Here is a 20,086-nt window from a genome sequence, read left to right as displayed (position 1 = left end):
AGAGTCTTCATGCCGCCGATTTTCCGTTCGCTGCAGTGAGCCTGTTGCCAGCAGGTCTCACTGAAAATAAAAAAAAATCTAAGACTATTACTTTCTAAGAGCTCAGGAGAGCCCCTAGTGTGCATCCAACCTCGGCCGGGCACGAAATCTAACTGAGGCTTGGAGGAGGGTCATGGTGGGAGGAGCCAGTGCACACCAGGTAGTCTAAGATCTTTCTAGAGTGCCCAGCCTCCTTCGGAGCCCGCTATCCCCATGGTCCTTACGGAGTTCCCAGCATCCACTAGGACGTTAGAGAAAAAAGCATAACCATTGGTGACCAGTGGTACGGTATATACATTGCTGGCCTATGCCAGCAATGTATATAACCGAGGGCAACAGCTATATGCAGCGCTGCGTGTGAAGGAGGGAGCCTGGAGTCCTGAGCGGCAGCTGACTGAGGGAGCAGAGCAGCCGGACCGCGGCGGGGAGAGTGCAGGGCGGCTGGCGGCTGTGAGCGAGAACAGCGCTCTACACAGCCGCAGGCTGCAGCTTTACTTCATCCTATTGGTTGGCCGTAGCTCATTTAGCTCTGCTGCGCCGGTGGCTGGGCTCGCTGTCACCTGTCAGTGGGGAGGGGAGCGCAATGCACGGAAGTGCAGTGCCGCGGAGCAGATCAATTTAGAGATCTGATCTCCGGCGCATGGCGGGGGGCCCTTTTCTGACAGGGGGGCCCGGGGTACTTACCCCCGGAAACCCCCCCTTAATCCGGCTCTGCATGTTGCCCCGTTCAAAATCATGGACCTTGCGCGCCGAAGGCGCGCATCAAAAATTTAGGGGCGTTGCTTTGTGGGGGCAGAGCACGTTAGACACTTTGCGCCAGGCAGAGCAAGTTAGACACTTTGCGCCAGGCAGAGCACGTTAGACACTTTGCACCAGGTATTGCACTGAGACACGGGAACACTACATGATATGCCCCCCAGCCGTGTTCAGCTAGACACGACATGCCCCCCAGCCGTGCCAGATGCACATGACATGCCCCCCAGCAGAGCCAAATGCACAAGACATGCCCCCTCAGCAGTGCCAAATGCACATGACATGCCCCCCCCCAGCAGTGCCAGAAACATAATTGCCCCCACAGTGCCAGATACATAAATGCCCCCCACAGTGCCAGATACATAAATGTCCCCCACAGTGCCAGATACATAAATGCCCCCCACAGTGCCAGATACATAAATGTCCCCCACAGTGCCAGATACATAAATACCCCCCACAGTGCCAGATACATAAATACCCCCCACAGTGCCAGATACATAAATGCCCCCCACAGTGCCAGATATGCCCCCACAGTCCCAGATAGATAAATGACCCCACAGTGCCAGATACATTAATGCCTCCTCACAGTGCCAGATAAATGCCACCACAGTGCCAGATACATTAATGCCCCCCCCAGTGCCAGATATGCCCCCACAGTCCCAGATAGATACATGACCCCACAGTGCCAGAAATGCCCCCACAGTGCCAGATACATTAATGCCCCCTCACAGTGCACAGATAAATGCCCCCACAGTGCCAGATAAATGCCCCCCCACAGTGCCAGATACATTAATGCCCCCCCCAGTGCCAGAAACATAAATACCCTATAGTGCAGATATGCCCCCACAGTGCCAGATACATAAATGCCCCCAGTGCCAGAAACATAAATGCCCCTATAGTGCAGATATGCCCCCACAGTGCCAGATACATAAATGCCCCCCAGTGCCAGAAACATAAATACCCCATAGTGCAGATATGCCCCCACAGTGCCAGATACATAAATGCCCCTAGTGCCAGAAACATAAATGCCCCCGTAGTGCAGATATGCCCCCACAGTTCCAGATACATAAATGCCCCCCGTGCCACAAAACATAAATGCTCCCACAGTGCAGATATGCCCCCACAGTGCCAGATACATAAATGCCCCCACAGTGCAGATATGCCCCCACAGTGCCAGATACATAAATGCCCCCAGTGCCAAAAACATAAATGCCCCCACAGTGCAGATATGCCCCCACAGTGCCAGATACATAAATGCCCCCACAGTGCAGATATGCCCCCACAGTGCCAGATACATAAATGCCCCCAGTGCCACAAAACATAAATGCCCCCACAGTGCCAGATACATAAATGCCCCCAGTGCCACAAAACATAAATGCCCCCACAGTGCAGATATGCCCCCACAGTGCCAGATACATAAATACCCCCACAGTGCAGATATACCCCCACAGTGCCAGATACATAAATGCCCCCAGTGCCACAAAACATAAATGCCCCCACAGTGCAGATATGCCCCCACAGTGCCAGAAACATAAATGCCCCCACAGTGCAGAAATGCCCCCACAGTGCAGCTATGACCCCACAGTGCCAGATATTCACTTACATCTGCGGTGCTGGGAGCCGGCTGCGGTGCTGGGAGCCGGGAGGGGGAGTACTGCTGTGGGCGCGGGCGGGCGGAAGGATGAAAACTTCTGTATGCGCGCTATGCGTGCTGCGCGGCGCCGGCGTCTAACGTCAGACGCCGGCGCTGCACAGCGCGCTGCATAGCACGCACACAAGCGGCCGGGGCCGGGACACTGAAGGCTGGCTCCAGGAAGGAATATGGCGGCGGCAGCGTGCGGCGCCCATTAAGGGTGGCGCCCTGCGCGGCCGCTCTATTCGAACATGCCTGGAGCCGGCCCTGTTGACAGGCACAATGTTGACAGTACATGTTAGTGTTAGGTTGTGACTAGGGTTATGTGATTAGAGTAAAGTTATGGTTAGGCATAGGGTAGGGTGGTGTTAGGGCCTAAATGCACTACAAGCACTATGTCAATAGGCTGACTGTTGACATATACAATGTTGACATTCTGGCAATGTCAAGTTTAGGTCAATGTCAACATCTCATAACATTGTTTTTGGATGCCTGTAAGTAATGGGCACCCGACGGAGCTATTCAATTGTTTTGCAGATAGGGCGCGAGTGTCGCAAGCACTCATTATTTCTGCTAGCGCCCTCTTGAGGTGGCGAGTATAAATACTTGGTGACATGGTGAATCCTGACAGCATTGTTATAGCTGTTAATGTGTGACAATACATGGGAGAGACTGTGGGGACATCAGGGGTGAGCTTGGTCGGGGGGCAGGGTGTCCAGGGTCACCTCATCGCAATAAGCACCCTTGTGGTCCAGTTGTTGATATGGCCACAATCCAACTGTCACTGTTGGCATTGGTGCCGCATGATTGGACTAAACTTGTTATTTTATGCCCTACAGGGCTACGGAAGCCCTGTAGGTCCAAAGTTGTCAACAGAACAGGCTGTGATACGGCCGCACATAGGAGGCCATATCATAGTGGATACTGCTTGTGTTGAGCTGTGCGGTTGTGCTCAATTAGTCAGTCACAGCTGAGCTGACAACTGAGGCAGTGCACAACAAGCAGGGGGTGCAGCAGTGACTGTGAATATATTAGTGACATAGCGGCACTGCAGATAGTGGTGTGTTACCCAGGACCCCCTCAGAGATAGAAATAGGAACCTCATACTTGATAGGAGGCTCCTGTATTTATTAGTATTAAAACATATTAACAATTAAATAAAGTACATGGGGTAGATGTATGAAAGGTCAATATGGGAGGAAGAGGTACCCCCATATATGACTGGAGCAGTGTATGCTTGCCCCTGTCAATACCAGCAATGCTATCTACAAGATAGGATGACAATCTGCAGGGCAATGTATGAACAGTCAGCAGCACTGACTGTTCCCACACCTGCAACTATCAATTTCCACAGCTGCAGGTGTCGTCGACCTATGTCCACAGCAGCGGCAGCCTGACTCCGGGGTGCATAGGATACCTTGCGATAGTAGTGAGTTCTAACACCTGCCCAGTGAGCTGGCTGACGGTGAGACACACTGCATCAGCACTAAGCTGATGCGTTATGTGTTCAGGTGGGGATCTCCGGAGGGGGGAGTTTTCATTCCCCCGCTAAGGTAGACAAGATGTTAATACATCTTATTGATGTAACTTCCTGCTTCGCCTTGGTAATGAGGCGAAGCAGGAAGTGCTATAGCGGCACGATCCATGCTGCTGTTATACATTTCCCTGTATGACACTATATGAGAGCCTCTGTCCATATAAGACTACCATATAGGCCAGAAGCCCCTGGCTGCACCATGGAAATAAGTGAAATAGAAAAAAAAGCAGGAGAGCAGAAGGAAAGAAGGAGAAGATCCCATTTAAAAGAAATAAAAGAAAAGAGATGACAGAGAGTAAAAGAACAAAAAAAGAAATCCAGGTAAATGCTTACTATTTTAATCTATTTTTTATTCTATTCTCTTTGCTGTTGAAAAAAAATGGCAGTAAGGAGTTATGCATAAGTTCCCCAAAGGCCAGTTGCATGTATGTATGTACTATGGGGCTGATTCAGAGGTGGACTCTGATGCATCTTTGTATGCAGCGGCTGTGCGAATTATGCAAAGCAGCAGGAGGTGTCTTAACCACTTGCCTGACATGGTCGCATCAGATGCAACCATACCATCAAGTGCTTTATCTGACCTGGTTGCAAAGGATGCGACCAGTCAGATAAACAGTGTTCACAGTGGCAGGGAAGGAAACTTCCCTCTGCTGCTGCTGTCAGAGGGACCGGAAGGTCCCTCTGCCTCCCTGCACTCTCCCCTACTGATTGCCGTACTGCCGATCACTGCTGATCGGTCAGCATGGCAGGACCCCCTCCAGCAGCTGCAGACAATAGCAGCAGCTGGGGAAGTGTAAATTAACCCCCCAATGCCCCCCTGTGTACCTGGAGGCTGTCCCGGCTTTCAAACTGAAAGCCGCAATCAGGGCCAGTGCTTGGGTGTTCGGCGCCCCCCTGCAAACTATAAATTTGCACCCTCCCATACTTTACAAAGGGACAGCGCGCGCCTTTGGTGCACACCGAAAAAGGAGTGTGGTCTTACACGGAAGGGGCATGGCCACACAATAGTACCCCCATTTCAAATTACGCCACAGTAGCACAATCTTATTCACATAAAACCGTAGCTAGTACTGCTTCTTATGCACAAAATGCCCCCTGTAGTAGTGCCGCTTACACAAAATCCCACCCTGTAGTAATGCTGCTTACACAAAATGCCCTCTTAGTAGTGCCGCATACACAAAATCCTGCCTGTGGTAGTGCCGCTTATACAAAATTCCGCCCGTGGTAGTGCCGCTTATACAAAATTCCGCCTGTGGTAGTGCCGCTTATACAAAATTCTGCCTGTGGTAGTGCCGCTTATTCAAAATTCCGCCTGTGGTAGTGCCGCTCCAATATGTTTTTTGTAAACATCATTACCAGATGTGCAGCACTTACACAATCCGTCTGGGTACCTTAGGAGTCACTGCTACTTACTTTGGGTGGTTGGAGCAGTACCCTTGGCCCCTCAGACTGACGGTGTGGTGTTAATATGGCATCATAGCCAAGGATAGCACTCACAAAGTGTAACACGGACATGGCAGAGCAGCTGCTGGCTGCTTTTCCTTCATGATGGTGTACGATGCTCTGATCAGAGGCAGAAAAAAGACACTGGTTGAAATGATGGCACTCATGCAGTGCCCCATGCACCCCTAAACATAAAGTGCTTGATGCTGGCCAATTTGGACATTTTTTAAAGGGGAAATCATTTACAATGCAAAACCATGCCTTGTAAATGACTGCCCCTTCAAAAAAAAGTCCAAGTTCGGCTGGCATCACGCACGACTGGCAAACTTGGACTCAATTACATCACGCCCCATATATAACAGTAGTGTCATAAACATCTAGGCCCTGTATACACACACTTAAGCCGGACACACATGGGATAAGGTTTTTATGGGGAGTGATTTTGATTTGGTTGCTGAGTAAATTAGGGGGTGTTTCTTTGTACTTTTATAAAAAAAAATTAAGCTGGGGCTCACTTTTCATATGAATGTTGGACAGAATATTGTCTTATTATTGAGCATATCAGTGTTGTTATCTTTTATGTTCTTTCTGTGTTTTACTTTATTATTCTCCTTTCCTCTACCATCTCCCTTCTGCACTTTGCCTATCCTGTCCTGTTTATTTCTCTATCCCCTTTATTTTCTTTCTGGTTTAATCAATGGAAAGACCCCATATAGTGGTTGCCTTACCGCATGTTACCTGTCAGGTGGTGGGGTGTCCTCCAATGGTCAGACTGCAGGGATCTCTGGTCGGGAAGGGGGCTGTCACCCATCGTAGGTGCTCGTGGGAGCGGGCTGTCTTGTGTTCCTCTGGCCGTTCCACGTTTTCGGGGGCCTCTGCTCGGGTCGCGGGGGTTTCAGGGCCTTTTCTCCTTGCTGTGGCCATGCGCATCCCCGTGATCGGCCCGTGATCAGGGGCCTGTGATGCTAGTGTATTAGAATGCTTAATATTTGTAGACACTCCCTTACTGATCTGTGTAAGCCTGAATCTTCAGTGATGGTCCCTGGGACCAGGGGGCTGCTGGGAAGTGGGTGGTCCAGTGTGCAGTGTGCCTGGAGTTGGAGGGAATAAACAGCACAGCAGTGAACTCACATGTCTCTGTGTTCTGATGACTGGATTTACAAACATATGAACAAAACATGGTATCAGAAGAAGTTTAACTTGGACTGCTAGTGCTCTCAGAGTGTGAAAGAATCTTGCAGAAGTCTGTGGCTGGGATACTCTGTGTCTGCAAAGCCTGCCGTGTGCTCCTATCTTCAAACAGTGAGTAACCATGGTTAAACTAGCTCCTCCAACCGGCATGCTGATGTCTGGTAACTTGTCTGAAAACTGGAAAAGATTTAAGCAAAGGTTTAATATATATCTTGCTGCATGTGGAGCTGATTCAGAGACTGACAAAACGAAGGCATCCATTTTCCTCCATGTGATAGGAGAGGATGTGCTGGACATTTATAATAGTTTTCAGTTTGCTGAGGGGCAGAATATGGTGCTATCTTCCATAATGCAAAAGTTTGAAGATTACTTTGTGCCAAGGAAAAATGTGACATATGAAAGATATAAGTTTTTCACATGTGATCAGAAGTCAGTAGATGAATTTGATCAGTATGTTACAGAGCTGCAATCACTCAGTAAAACCTGTGAGTTTGGTGATTTAAAGGATTCACTGATTAGAGATCGTATTGTCTGTGGAATACCTGATAATGGACTCAGAGAGAGATTGCTGAGAGAGCAAGACCTAACACTAGAAAAGGCAGTGACTATGTGTAGATCTGCAGAAATAACTAGATTTCAAGCCAAAAAGTTACACAAGGAAGCTGATGTGCATGTAGTGCAGAAAACAGAGCCATGCAAACCTCCATTCTCAAGAATGAAGCAGTCTAAGCCACAGTCTAATAAGGAGATGTGTAGTAGATGTGGAAATGCTCACAATCCTAAAATGTGCCCGGCTTATGGTAAAACCTGCATGAAATGTGGTAGACTTAATCACTTTGCCAAATGCTGTAAATTAAAAGTAAAACAACCAAAGTGCATGCTGTTAAACAAACAGATGAATTCTTTGTGGATTGCATTGAACTTTGCAGTGCAGAGAAGAAAGAATGGATTGTCCCTTTAACTGTGAACGAGATTGTCATTCCCTTTAAGCTTGATACTGGTGCGCAGGTGAATTTAATATCATTTCAAGACTATAAGACTTTTAGAGTAAAACCTAAAATTCACCCAGCCAAAGTGAAAGTTACAGGGTACACTGGGGAGGAAATTCCTGTGAAAGGTACATGCTTAGTGACACTGAAATATAAGGGACAACAGTTTAAAACATCTCTACTGATTGTGGATAAAAATGTGCAACCGATTCTAGGATTAAGTTCCTGTGAGAAACTAAGCTTGCTAAAGAAAGTTTTTATGGTGACATCACAAGTAGAAGATGACTGCAAATCGATGTTTACAGAATACAGAGACTTGTTTGAAGGTCTAGGTTGTTTGCCTGGAGAGCATAAAATAAATATAGACACGCAAGTTTCTTCAGTGATACACCCCTGTAGAAAAGTGCCATTTGCACTGAGAGAAAAACTGAAACAAGAGTTAAATCGTATGGAAGCCTTGGGTGTGATACAGAAAGTTGATGAGCCTACTGAATGGTAAGCTCCTTAGTAATTGTTGAAAAGAAAAATGGACAACTCCGAATATGTCTAGACCCCAGAGATTTAAACAAAGCTATTAAACGAGAACATTTCAAACTACCAACCAGAGATGAAATCATGTTGCAATTTGCGGGAGCAAAATGGTTCAGTAAATTGGACGCGTCTTCAGGATTCTGGCAAATGAAGCTAGATGAGGCCAGCTCAAAGCTTTGTACATTTAATACACCAGAAGGTCGATACAGATTTCTTCGACTACCATATGGAATATTGTCTGCTCCAGAAGTATATCACAAAAAGATACACATGATTTTTGAACATATTCCAGGTGTTGAAACAATGATGGATGACATTATTGTCTGGGGATCTACAAAGGAAGAACATGATTTTAGATTGAGACAAGTAATGGAACTTGTCAAGAAAGTGAATCTAAAGCTAAACAAGGACAAATGTGAATTTGGCGTGAATACACCCACCTTTATGGGCGACGTGGTATCGGATCAAGGTGTAAAACCAATATCAGCCATAGTGAACATGGAACGTCCTAACAACAAAGACGACGTCAGAAGATTCCTAGGAATGATTACTTACTTAGGAAAGTTTATTTCTTAACTCTCTGAACGAACAGCCTCTCTTAGATGGTTGTTGGACAAAGATAACGAGTGGATGTGGTCACATGAACAAGAAAAAAGTTGGCAAAACTTGAACCAGATCATTACAGAGCAACCAGTGCTAAAATTCTTTGATCCTGCGAAAAGAATAAGAATTTCAGCAGATGCTTCGCAATTTGGCCTAGGCTCAGTTCTGTTACAAGAACATGAGGATACATGGCAACCAGTAATCTATGCATCAAGAGCACTGACAAGTGCTGAAACAAGGTATGCTCAGATAGAAAAAAAACTTCTAACGATCACATATGCATGTGAGCGATTTTATCAGTTTGTGTATGGTCAAACATTTACAGTGGAAACTGACCACAAGCCATTGCTAGCTATCATGACTAAATCATTACATGACTATCCCATGAGAATTCAACCAATGCTTATCAGACTACAGAAATATGATGTACACTTGATGTACTGTCCCGGCAAATACATGTACATTGCTGATACACTTTCTCGTGCTGTGGACAAAAGTGAAGGTTCCAAAAGTCTGATGGATGAAGAGATAGAAGCCTATGTTAATTTGATCGTAGCTTCTCTACCAGTATCTCTTGCAAGACAAGAACAGATTAGGAAAGAAACTGAGACAGATGACACAATGAAAGTGTTGAAAGATATCATTCTGAAAGGTTGGCCAGCAGAAAAACATGCGTGCCCGCTGTCTATCCATGATTATTGGATGTACCGCAGTGACCTTACAGTTGTCGATGGTATTATTTACAAAGGCAATAGATTTGTCATACCTGCACGACTAAGAAAAACTATGCTGTGCAAGATACATGAAGGCCACTTAGGAGAAGAAAAATGTAAGCGGACAGCGCGTGAAGTTATGTATTGGCCAAGAATGAACCAAGACATAGCACAGACTACAGCTACATGTGAATTATGTCTTACGTATAGACCGAAACAACAAGTCGAGCCACTGAGTCCTCACGCAGTGCCAGAGAGACCGTACCAGAAAGTTGGCGCAGATTTGTTTGATTGTAATGGGAAAACATACATTGTCGTGACTGATTATTACTCTAACTACCCTGAGGTGAAGACACTACATACACCTACTAGTAAAGCCGTAATCAATTGCATGAAGTCAATCTTTGCAAGGCATGGTGTTCCTATGGAAGTGTTCACTGACAATGGTCCTCAGTTTTCCAGTGCTGAATTTAGACAATTTGCTGATGAGTGGGAATTTGTCCATACTACGGCAAGTCCCCACTATCCACGCTCAAATGGGTTGGTGGAAAGATCAGTAAAAACTGTAAAGAGTCTCATGAAAAAAGCTCAAGAAGGTAAAGGAGATTTCTACAAAAGTCTTTTAATCTACCGCAGTACACCTTTACAGAATGGACTTTCTCCTGCACAAATGCTGATGGGAAGGAGGATTATAGCAAATCTCCCGATACATGATGAACTGCTTAATACACATAACTCAGCGTTTGTCAGACTGAGTAAGGAACGTCAACAGGCGAAACAGAAACTGTTCCATGACAGATGAACAAAACGCTTATCTAATCTAAAATCGGGTGACCAAGTCCGTCTCAGAGATCACGAGAAAGGTATTTGGATGCAGAAAGGTATTGTGCAAGCACAAGTAGCACCAAGATCTTATACTATACGTACAGAGCGTGGAACGGAAGTAAGAAGAAATCGGGTGGATTTAAGATCTCAACTTAACCATAATGAAGACAACATGACTGAAGAATACCCTTCATCTGACATGTATGATGATCCTGATAATGGTGAACAAACCACGATTCTAGAAAGGTCCAACATGGTCGATGAAACACAGACTGTGTATGAAAGACCCAAAAGGGAAATACGCAGACCTGAGAGACTCATTGAAACCGAAACGTGTTAGATGATGTTCTTAATATGACGTTGTTAATTGTTGCATTGAAGCATACAGGGCTTATCTTTAAAGAAAAGAGGATGTGATGTTAGTGTATTAGAATGCTTAATATTTGTAGACACTCCCTTACTGATCTGTGTAAGCCTGAATCTTCAGTGATGGTCCCTGGGACCAGGGGGATGCTGGGAAGTGGGTGGTCCAGTGTGCAGTGTGCCTGGAGTTGGAGGGAATAAACAGCACAGCAGTGAACTCACATGTCTCTGTGTCCTGATGACTGGATTTACAAACGTATGAACAAAACAGGGCCTGTCTGGTTTCCCTGTCAGGTGTCGGGTCCTGGCCGCTGAGGCAGGCAGGGGTGGGTGCGCTTACCGAGCAGTTGCTAGGCTCCAGTGAGGGAAGTAGCCACACGTCTGAGGATCTCCTGGAGCAGCCACGCATCTGAGAGCGCATGGCTCCGGGTCCCAGACAAGTGCCGGTGGGTCGGGCAGCCACATTAGTGATGCGGTCAGGAGGATAAGGTGAAAGTGACGCCGGGGAACAGCAACACAGGAGTGCTGCAGAACAATGATAGGTCGATTAGGCAGGCTGGGCGCCACTATGTGTTAAGAGGAGAGGAGACACTGCCAGCAGGGGGGACAGGCAGCGCATCAGCGGGGATGCAGGGCAGCTAGTGCGCCTCTCCTGCCTGGCACCTACCTGCACTGCATCCCTTTGCTGAGCGGGTAGCGCCGGGCCTGGCCACAATGGATGCAATGTTTCCGATGATCGCGATGTTCCAGTAGATAGATACAGTTAGGGCCACCTTTGCTTCACGTTATGCTAATGTTTACCTGCGACTTAATGCATATGCTGCTACAATGCCCTTCCCTAATGTACATCTGTACGTCCTAATATACAAGGACTGATATGCCCACTTTCAGTATCTACTGACACTGCTATCATGTCTTTAATCTACTTCTGGTTTTATTGATTTTTCATTTTAAAAACCCCTTGTTTTTAACCTTATATGTTTCAAAGTACAGGGAGGGGGAGCACACACTACATACAGTACAGTACAGGAAGGGGGAGCACACACTACATACAGTACAGTGCAGGGAGGGAGCACACACCACATACAGCACAGTACAGGGAGGGAGCACACACTACATACAGCACAGTACAGGGAGGGAGCACACGCTAGTGACGCTACATAGATACAGCACAGTACAGGGAGGAGCACACACTACATACAGCACAGTACAGGGAGAGAGCACACACTACATACAGCACAGTCAGTAGCGGATCTTGCCACGGGCAAGCAGGACTTTTGCCCGGGGTGCCGCACCAGGGCAAGATGCGCTGCTGCTGTGTGCCCCCCGCTGCCCGCTGCCCCCCTGCTGCCGCTGGCCGCTGCCCCCCCCCCCCCGCTGCCGCTGTGAAGGGAAACTAGACGCGTACGCGTCTAGTTTCCCTTCGTGGAGAGGTCCTTTACTGTGCGGTACGCGATGACGTCATTGCGCACCGCACATCATTTCAGTCTGTACAGGGGGCATATATGACCACGCCCCCTGTACGAAGACACGCTCCTATTGTCGCCCGGGGCGCACAGAGCGCCAGAACCGGCCCTGAGCACAGTACAGGGAGGGAGCACATACAAGTAGTGAAACACAGACGCAGGGGACCAGCGCAGCGGAATCTGTCCCAGTGGCCAATCCACGGGAAACATACTTAGCCACCACATTATTACATGAATAGCACCACATTACACGTATCGCACCACATTACAGGTATAGCACCGCACTATACGTATTGCACCACATTATATGAATAGCACCACATTGCATACATAGCCACCACATTGCATACAGTTCATAGCCACCACATTACATACGTAGCCACCACAATGCATATGTAGCCACCGCATTACATACGTAGCCACCGCATTACATAAATAGGCCCATCGTCTTGGACAGACATTGGGCAGCTATAATGACTTTGCATAAGAAATTGTCCCTTGGCTGGCTGTGAGTGCAGCCTGATCAGCTGGCATCCTGAGAACACGGTACATCCTGCTGTCCAGTCCCCAAACCATACACTGTGACCGGGAGCGTCCTAACCCTTACACCATCATGATAATGCAAATAATGTAATTAAAAATAACCTCTCTGCTGGGTCCCTTTAAGTGCTCAGTTGCCGCTCTTGCCAGTTCAGTGAGAGTGCGGGAGCTAGAGTGGCGGCGGGGTCAGTGAACCCGGCTTCGGCCATCGCTATGCTGCTGCTCCCAGGCCGGGCTCGTTGAAGAGATCTTTGACCAGGGCCAGAGAGAGGATGCTGCTGGGCTGGTTAACTTTCTCCAGGTCCCCCGTTAGTAGAAAAGCTTCACCACTTTCCACGGCTAGCAGCACCTGGAAGTGCTCGCTAGCCTAACTTCCGGATTGCGTTCCAATGACCCGCAAGTACTGGAAGCACTGTGAGCCAGACCAGCCTGAGTGTGAATAGGCCCATGCTGGGGGGGGTATGGCCCATCGGAATCTGTCATGGTGTCCTGGTGGGGCAATCCGCCCCTGGTCTCAACAGATGTTCTGATGTTTGGGAAAAATTATATATATTTTTCAAATATTAAAAAAAAAAATTTTTTTTTAAACTAAAATAATTTTAGAGGATGTTAAATACACAATCTTCACTTAACTGACTAATAAAAAATAGAGATGTGCGGCTGGCACTTTTCGTGTTTTGGTTTTGGTTTGGTTTTGCCCAAACCACCCTTTCGAGTTTTGGTTTTGGATCTGGATGATTTTTTAAAAAAACATAAAAACAGCCAAAATCACAGAATTTGGGGGTAATTTTGCTCCTACAGTATTATTAACATTCATTTCCACTCATTTCCAGTCTATTCTGAACACCTCACAATATTGTTTTTAGTCCAAAAGGTTGCACCGAGGTGGCTGGAATATGACTAATTTAAGCGACACAAGTGTGCGGCACAAACACCTGGCCCATCTAGGAGTGGCACTGAGGCCGGCGCTGGCTGTTTCTCCAATAGTAAATAATTAAAAAACCATGGATGATTGTAAAAACACACTTGAATTTATTAGCTAAACATCAATTAATAAAGCTGGAGTTAAAATTCACATATACACATGAAATTAAGGGCATATAAAGAGCTGTGAAGCATTTAAATCTGCTGCTAATAAGTGTCCATTGAGGATCCCGGACTAGAACACTGGACAAAGTTCCCTGGGGAAAAGAAATGGATACAGCTGGTGTTACCCGTAAGGACGGAGGCTTCCAGAGGCTTTAAATAACAGCAAGCAAGCTGTGCCACTTGTATTCAAGCTGGGTCTCTCCCGTCGGTGCTGTAATTGTGAATGTCCCACAGAGAAAATTCCAAAGCAGGTGTTCCAAAACTGATTGTTAGTCCATATCTGGATCCGTTGTAGTGTGGAGCACTTGTAGTTGTATTGATGGCAGCTTTTACACTTAACGCGTTTCCCTAGGCACGGTCACCTAGCTTCATCAGAAGTAAAAGAGTGGCACTCCAGTTGCAGACAAGATGGCACTATTCAAAAACTAGTTCCCAAACAGCACATGATGCAAAGAAGAATAAGAGGTGCACCGAGCCAAGCGACACAAACAATTGGCCCATCTAGGAGTGGCACTGCAGTGGCAAACAGGAGGGCAGATATCAAAAAAGGCCCCAAACTGCACATGATGCAAAGAAGAAAAAAAGGTTCACCGAGGTTGCTGTATGACTAAGCTAAGCGACACAACCACCTGGCCCATCTAGTAGTGTCACGCAGTGGCTGAATGTCGAGAGTGGGCCGCACTTGTTCGGTCTACTGACAGCATCTCCAGTAAGCCCCTGTCATTTTAAAAAAATTCTGCAATCGGTGGACTTATACGGCAGTACCCCATTACTAATACAGCAGTACCCCTGGACTCATACGGCAGTATCAGACAGGATGGCACTTTTCAAAAACTAGGCCCCAAACAGCACCTCATGCAAAGATGTAGAAGAGGTGCAATGAGGTAGCTGTCAGTGTTCGCAAAAACGCGCTATAGCGCGTATTTTACCCCATTTTCAGGGCCAGGGACTCACTTTTCAAAAATGGGTGGGTCCCCGGGGACGCGCTCCGCTTGATGAATCCTGGCTTTAAAAAGAGGAGGTGGAGCCTTAACTCCTTTCCTGGTCACGTGCAGCGGCTTCACACAAGGTCCCGGCATGATGGCGCAGTGTAGTGTGCGGGACCCCCTGGAAGGCTGCAGAAGACGTTTTGTATTTAACGTGGCTGCACTGAAGGGGGATCCAGTCAGCGGGTGACAGGCGTGTGCTACGTGAGTCAGCGCTAGTAACTGTATGTACTGCGGGGGGAGGAAGAGGGGAGCGGATCGCTGTGTATGTGCTGCAGGGGGGAGGAAGAGGGGAGCGGATCGCTGTGTATGTGCTGCAGGGGGGGGAGGGGAGCGGATGGCTGTGTATGTGCTGCAGGGGGGGAGAGGTGAGCGGATGGCTGTGTATGTGCTGCAGGGGGGAGAGGGGAGCGGATGGCTGTGTATGTGCTGCAGGGGGGAGAGGGGAGCGGATGGCTGTGTATGTGCTGCAGGGGGGCGGGGAGAGGTGAGCGGATGGCTGTGTATGTGCTGCAGGGGGGGAGAGGGGAGCGGATGGATGTGTATGTGCTGTAGGGGGGGGAGAGGGGAGCTGATGGCTGTGTATGTGCTGCAGGGAGGGGAGGGGAGGGGATGGCTGTGTATGTGCTGCAGGGGGGGAAAGAGGTGAGCGGATGGCTGTGTATGTGCTGCAGGGGGGGGAAGAGGTGAGAGGATGGCTGTGTATGTGCTGCAGGGGGGAAAGGGGAGTGGATCACTGTGTATGTGCTGCAGGGGGGGAGAGGGGAGCGGATCGCTGTGTATGTGCTGCAGGGGGGGAGAGGGGAGCGGATGACTGTGTATGTGCTGCAGAGGGGGAGAGGGGAACGGATGGCTGTGTATGTGCTGCAGGTGGGGAGAGGGGAGCGGATGGCTGTGTATGTGCTGCAGGGGGGGAGAGGTGAGCGGATGGCTGTGTATGTGCTGCAGGGGGGGGGGAGGTGAGCGGATGGCTGTGTATGTGCTGCAGGGGGGAGAGGGGAGCGGATGGCTGTGTATGTGCTGCAGGTGGGGAGAGGGGAGCGGATGGCTGTGTATGTGCTGCAGGGGGGGAGAGGTGAGCGGATGGCTGTGTATGTGCTGCAGGGGGGGGGGAGAGGTAAGAGGATGGCTGTGTATGTGCTGCAGGGGGGGAGAGGGGAGCGGATGGCTGTGTATGTGCTGCAGGGGGGAAGGAGGTGAGCGGATGGCTGTGTATGTGCTGCAGGGGGCGGGGAGAGGGGAGCGGATGGCTGTGTATGTGCTGCAGGGGGGAGAGGGGAGCGGATGGCTGTGTATGTGCTGCAGGGGGGAGAGGGGAGCGGATAGCTGTGTATGTGCTGCAGGGGGAGAGAGGGGAGCGGATGGCTGTGTATGTGCTGCAGGGGGGGGAGCGGATGGCCGTGTATATGCTGCGGGGGGGAGGGGAGCGGATGGCTGGGTATGTGCTGCAGGGGGGGAAGGAGGTGATCGGATGGCTGTGTATGTGCTGCAGTGGGGGAGAGGGGAGCGGATGGCTGTGTATGTGCTGCAGGGGGGGAGAGTGGAGCGGATGGCTGTGTGTGTGCTGCAGGGGGGGGGAGTGGATGGCTGTGTATATGCTGCAGGGGGGGAGGGGAGCGGATGGCTGTGTATGTGCTGCAGGGGGGAAGGAGGTGATCGGATGGCTGTGTATGTGCTGCAGTGGGGGAGAGGGGAGCGGATGGCTGTGTATGTGCTGTGGGGGGGAGAGGGGAGCAGATGGCTGTGTATGTGCTGCAGGGGGGAGAGAGGGGAGCGGATGGCTGTGTATGTGCTGCAGGGGGGGAAGGAGGTGAGCGGGTGGCTGTGTATGTGCTGCAGGGGGGGGAGAGGTGAGAGGATGGCTGTGTATGTGCTGCAGGGGGGGGAGGGGAGCGGATGGCTGTGTATGTGCTGCAGGGGGGGAAGGAGGTGAGCGGATGGCTGTGTATGTGCTGCAGGGGGGGGGAGAGGTGAGAGGATGGCTGTGTATGTGCTGCAGGGGGGGGGGAGGGGAGCGGATGGCTGTGTATGTGCTGCAGGGGGGGAAGGAGGTGAGCGGATGGCTGTGTATGTGCTGCAGAGGGGGAAGGAGGTGAGCTGATAGCTGTGCATGTTATTTGATTAAAGGAATTTCGTCTCTCAGATTTGTTGTGCAATACATGTATATTCATGGAGTTGGGTATATGATCCCGGCAGCCGGGATCCTGACGGTCAGTATACCGACGCTGGGATCATGGCCGCCAGAATGCCTGCTGGAGGATGAGTGCAACGTAGCCCCTTGGGGGCTCGCTGCACTCGCCAGAGCCGGCCATAGGCATAGGCAAACTAGGCGATTGCCTAGGGCATTTGATATGCCTAGGGGCATCAGCAGCTTCTGCTGATTAAAATGATATGCGGCATGCCTATATTCTGTATGTAGCATTTCATATGCAGATACAGCCACAGTCTCACACAGTATATAGGCATGCTGCATATCAGTTTAATCAGCAGAAGCTGCTTGTGCATCCTAGCCACATAGCAATGCAAATAAGATGCATTTTCATTACAAAAAAAGGTGCCCGACGTTAGCATTGATGCAAGATTTGTGAGGACACATCTGTATCCAAGCAGAGGCAGAGGTCACAGTGTTAGTGGCAGTGTGAGTTCTGTGTGCATTTGAGTGGGTTGGTTGTACAGTAGTGTTCAGAATATGTGTAAGGAGTATTATGTGTGTCATGTAAAAATGCATTAATAATGTGCAACATATGTGTAAAGGGCCACTATGTGTGTCATTATGTGTATAAGGGCATTAATAATGTGCGGCATATGTGTAACAGGGTACTACTGCATGTGTGTCATTATGTGTATAGGGACACTAATAATGTGCAGCAAATGTGTAGGGGGCACTATGTGTGTCATTATGTGTATAAGGGCATTAATAATGTGCGGGATATGTGTAAGGGACATTATGTGTAAAAGGGCATTAATAAAGGTTGTCATAATGTGTAAGGTGCATTATGTTTATAAGGACATTAATGTGTCTCATATGTGTAAGGGGCATTACTGTGTGGAATTGTGTATAAATGCATTACTAATGTGTGGCATTATGTGTATAAGGTGCTCTACTATGTGGCGTTGCATATAGAATGGGCACTACTGTGTCATCTAATGTGAATAAAGGGGGTAATTCCAAGTTGATCGCAGCAGGAATTTTTTTAGCAGTTGGGCAAAACCATGTGCACTGCAGGGGGGGGCAGATATAACATGTGCAGAAAGAGTTAGATTTGGGTGGGTTATTTTATTTCTGTGCAGGGGTAAATAGTAAATACTGGCTGCTTTATTTTAACACTGCAAACTAGATTGCAGATTGAACACACCCCACCCAAATCTAACTCTCTCTGCACATGTTATATCTGCCTCCCCTGCAGTGCACATGGTTTTGCCCAATTGCTATCAAAAATCCTGCTGCGATCAACTTGGAATTACCCCCAAAGAGCAATAAGGTGTGGTGTAATGTGAATAAGGAGCAATTCAGTGTGATGTAATGTGAATAAGGGGCTCTACTGTGAGGAGTAACGTTTATAAGGTAAAGTGATACTACTGTGGGATGTTATGTGAAATATGGACACTATCGCAAGATAAAATGTGAATAAAGTTTCATTACTGTGTGGCATAATTGGAATTGGGGTTATTGTGTGGCCATGACCCTTGCCAGCAAGAAGATGCCCCTTTTTGGGCTGTGCGTCAAATGTGCGAACTGTTCCTATTTAAAATATAGGGGGTACAAGGACTGCTATGGGTGAGGGGTGATGTTGCTGGGAAAGAGGTGCAAGGTCAGAGGCAGAACCAGCGGTGGTGCTAGGGGGCACCAGCCAAAATCTTGCCTAGGGCATCATATTGGTTAGGGCCGGCTCTGGCACTCGCCACAGGTTTTATTCCCACTCGATGGGTTTTGTGGACACCCACGAGTGGGAATAACCCTGGCACAGCGGCCGGGATCCCGGCGTCGATATTCTGACCGCCGGGATCATAACTACATACCTATTCATGATGTTTACCATACATTATATACAGCTCTGTTTTTGTTTGTTAGTTATACACTTTTAGTGTTTGTAGTGTTGGATTTCCCTTTTATATAAAACAGCAGTTTATAGGATCTGTGCGTGCATTGTTATTATTATTATTATTATTATTATTATAGAAATAATAATAAATAGAAAACATTGCCAATTAACTGCACATTCCCCCTCCCTACCCCAATCCCTGCCTGTCCTTAGCCCCCTCTACCACCATCTCTACCCCAAATGCTGCTTGCCCTTACCCGCTTTATCCCAAGTTGCCACCTCACCCCCTATATTATGTATGGGACCCAGAAATCGTTAAGTAGGACCCCAAATTTTCAAAGCAAGGGGTCCCTGGGACCCACATTTTTTTTCGCCCAGCGCGATCACTGGCTGTATGACTAAGCTAAGCGACACAAACAATTCCCACTGGAATTATATGTCCAAATCACTGGAATTATACGTCCAAATCACTGGAATTAAATGGCAAAATCACTGGAATTAAATGGCAAAATCACTGGAATTATACGTCCAAATCACTGGAATTAAATGGCAAAATCATTGGAATTATACTGCAAAATCACGGGAATTATACTGCAAAATCACTGTAATTATACGTCCAAATCACTGGAATTAAATGGCAAAATCACTGAAATTATACGTCCAAATCACTAGAATTAAATGGCAGTACCACTGGACATATACGGAAGTGTCAGACAGGATGGCACTTTAAAAAAATAGTCCCCAAACAGCACATGATGCAAGGAAGAAAAAAAGGTTCACCGAGGTTACTGTATGACTAAGCTAAGCGACACAACCACCTGGCCTATCAAGTAGTGTCACGCAGTGGCTGAATGTCGAGAGTGGGCCGCAACTGTTCGGTCCACTGACAGCATCTCCAGCACGCCCTTGTCATTTAAAAAAAAATCTGCAATTGGTGGACTTATATGGCAGTACCCCAGGACTAATACAGCAGTACCCCTGGACTCATACTGCAGTGTCAGACAGGATGACACTTTTCAAAAACTAGGCTCTAAACAGCACCTCATGCAAAGATGTCGAACAGGTGCAATGAGGTAGCTGTATGACTAAGCCAAGCAACACAAACAATTCCTACTGGAATTATACGTCCAAATTACTGGAATTATACGTCCAAATCACTGGAATTATACGTCCAAATCACTAGAATTAAATGGCAAAATCAGTGGAATTAAATGGCAAAATCACTGGAATTATACGTCCAAATTACTGGAATTATACATCCAAATCACTGGAATTATACGTCCAAATCACTGGAATTAAATGGCAAAATCACTGGAATTATACGTCCAAATTACTGGAATTA

This window comes from Pseudophryne corroboree, chromosome 6 (assembly GCF_028390025.1).
Source record: "Pseudophryne corroboree isolate aPseCor3 chromosome 6, aPseCor3.hap2, whole genome shotgun sequence".
Taxonomy (NCBI): domain Eukaryota; kingdom Metazoa; phylum Chordata; class Amphibia; order Anura; family Myobatrachidae; genus Pseudophryne; species Pseudophryne corroboree.
Note: the sequence above shows the minus strand (reverse complement) of the source record.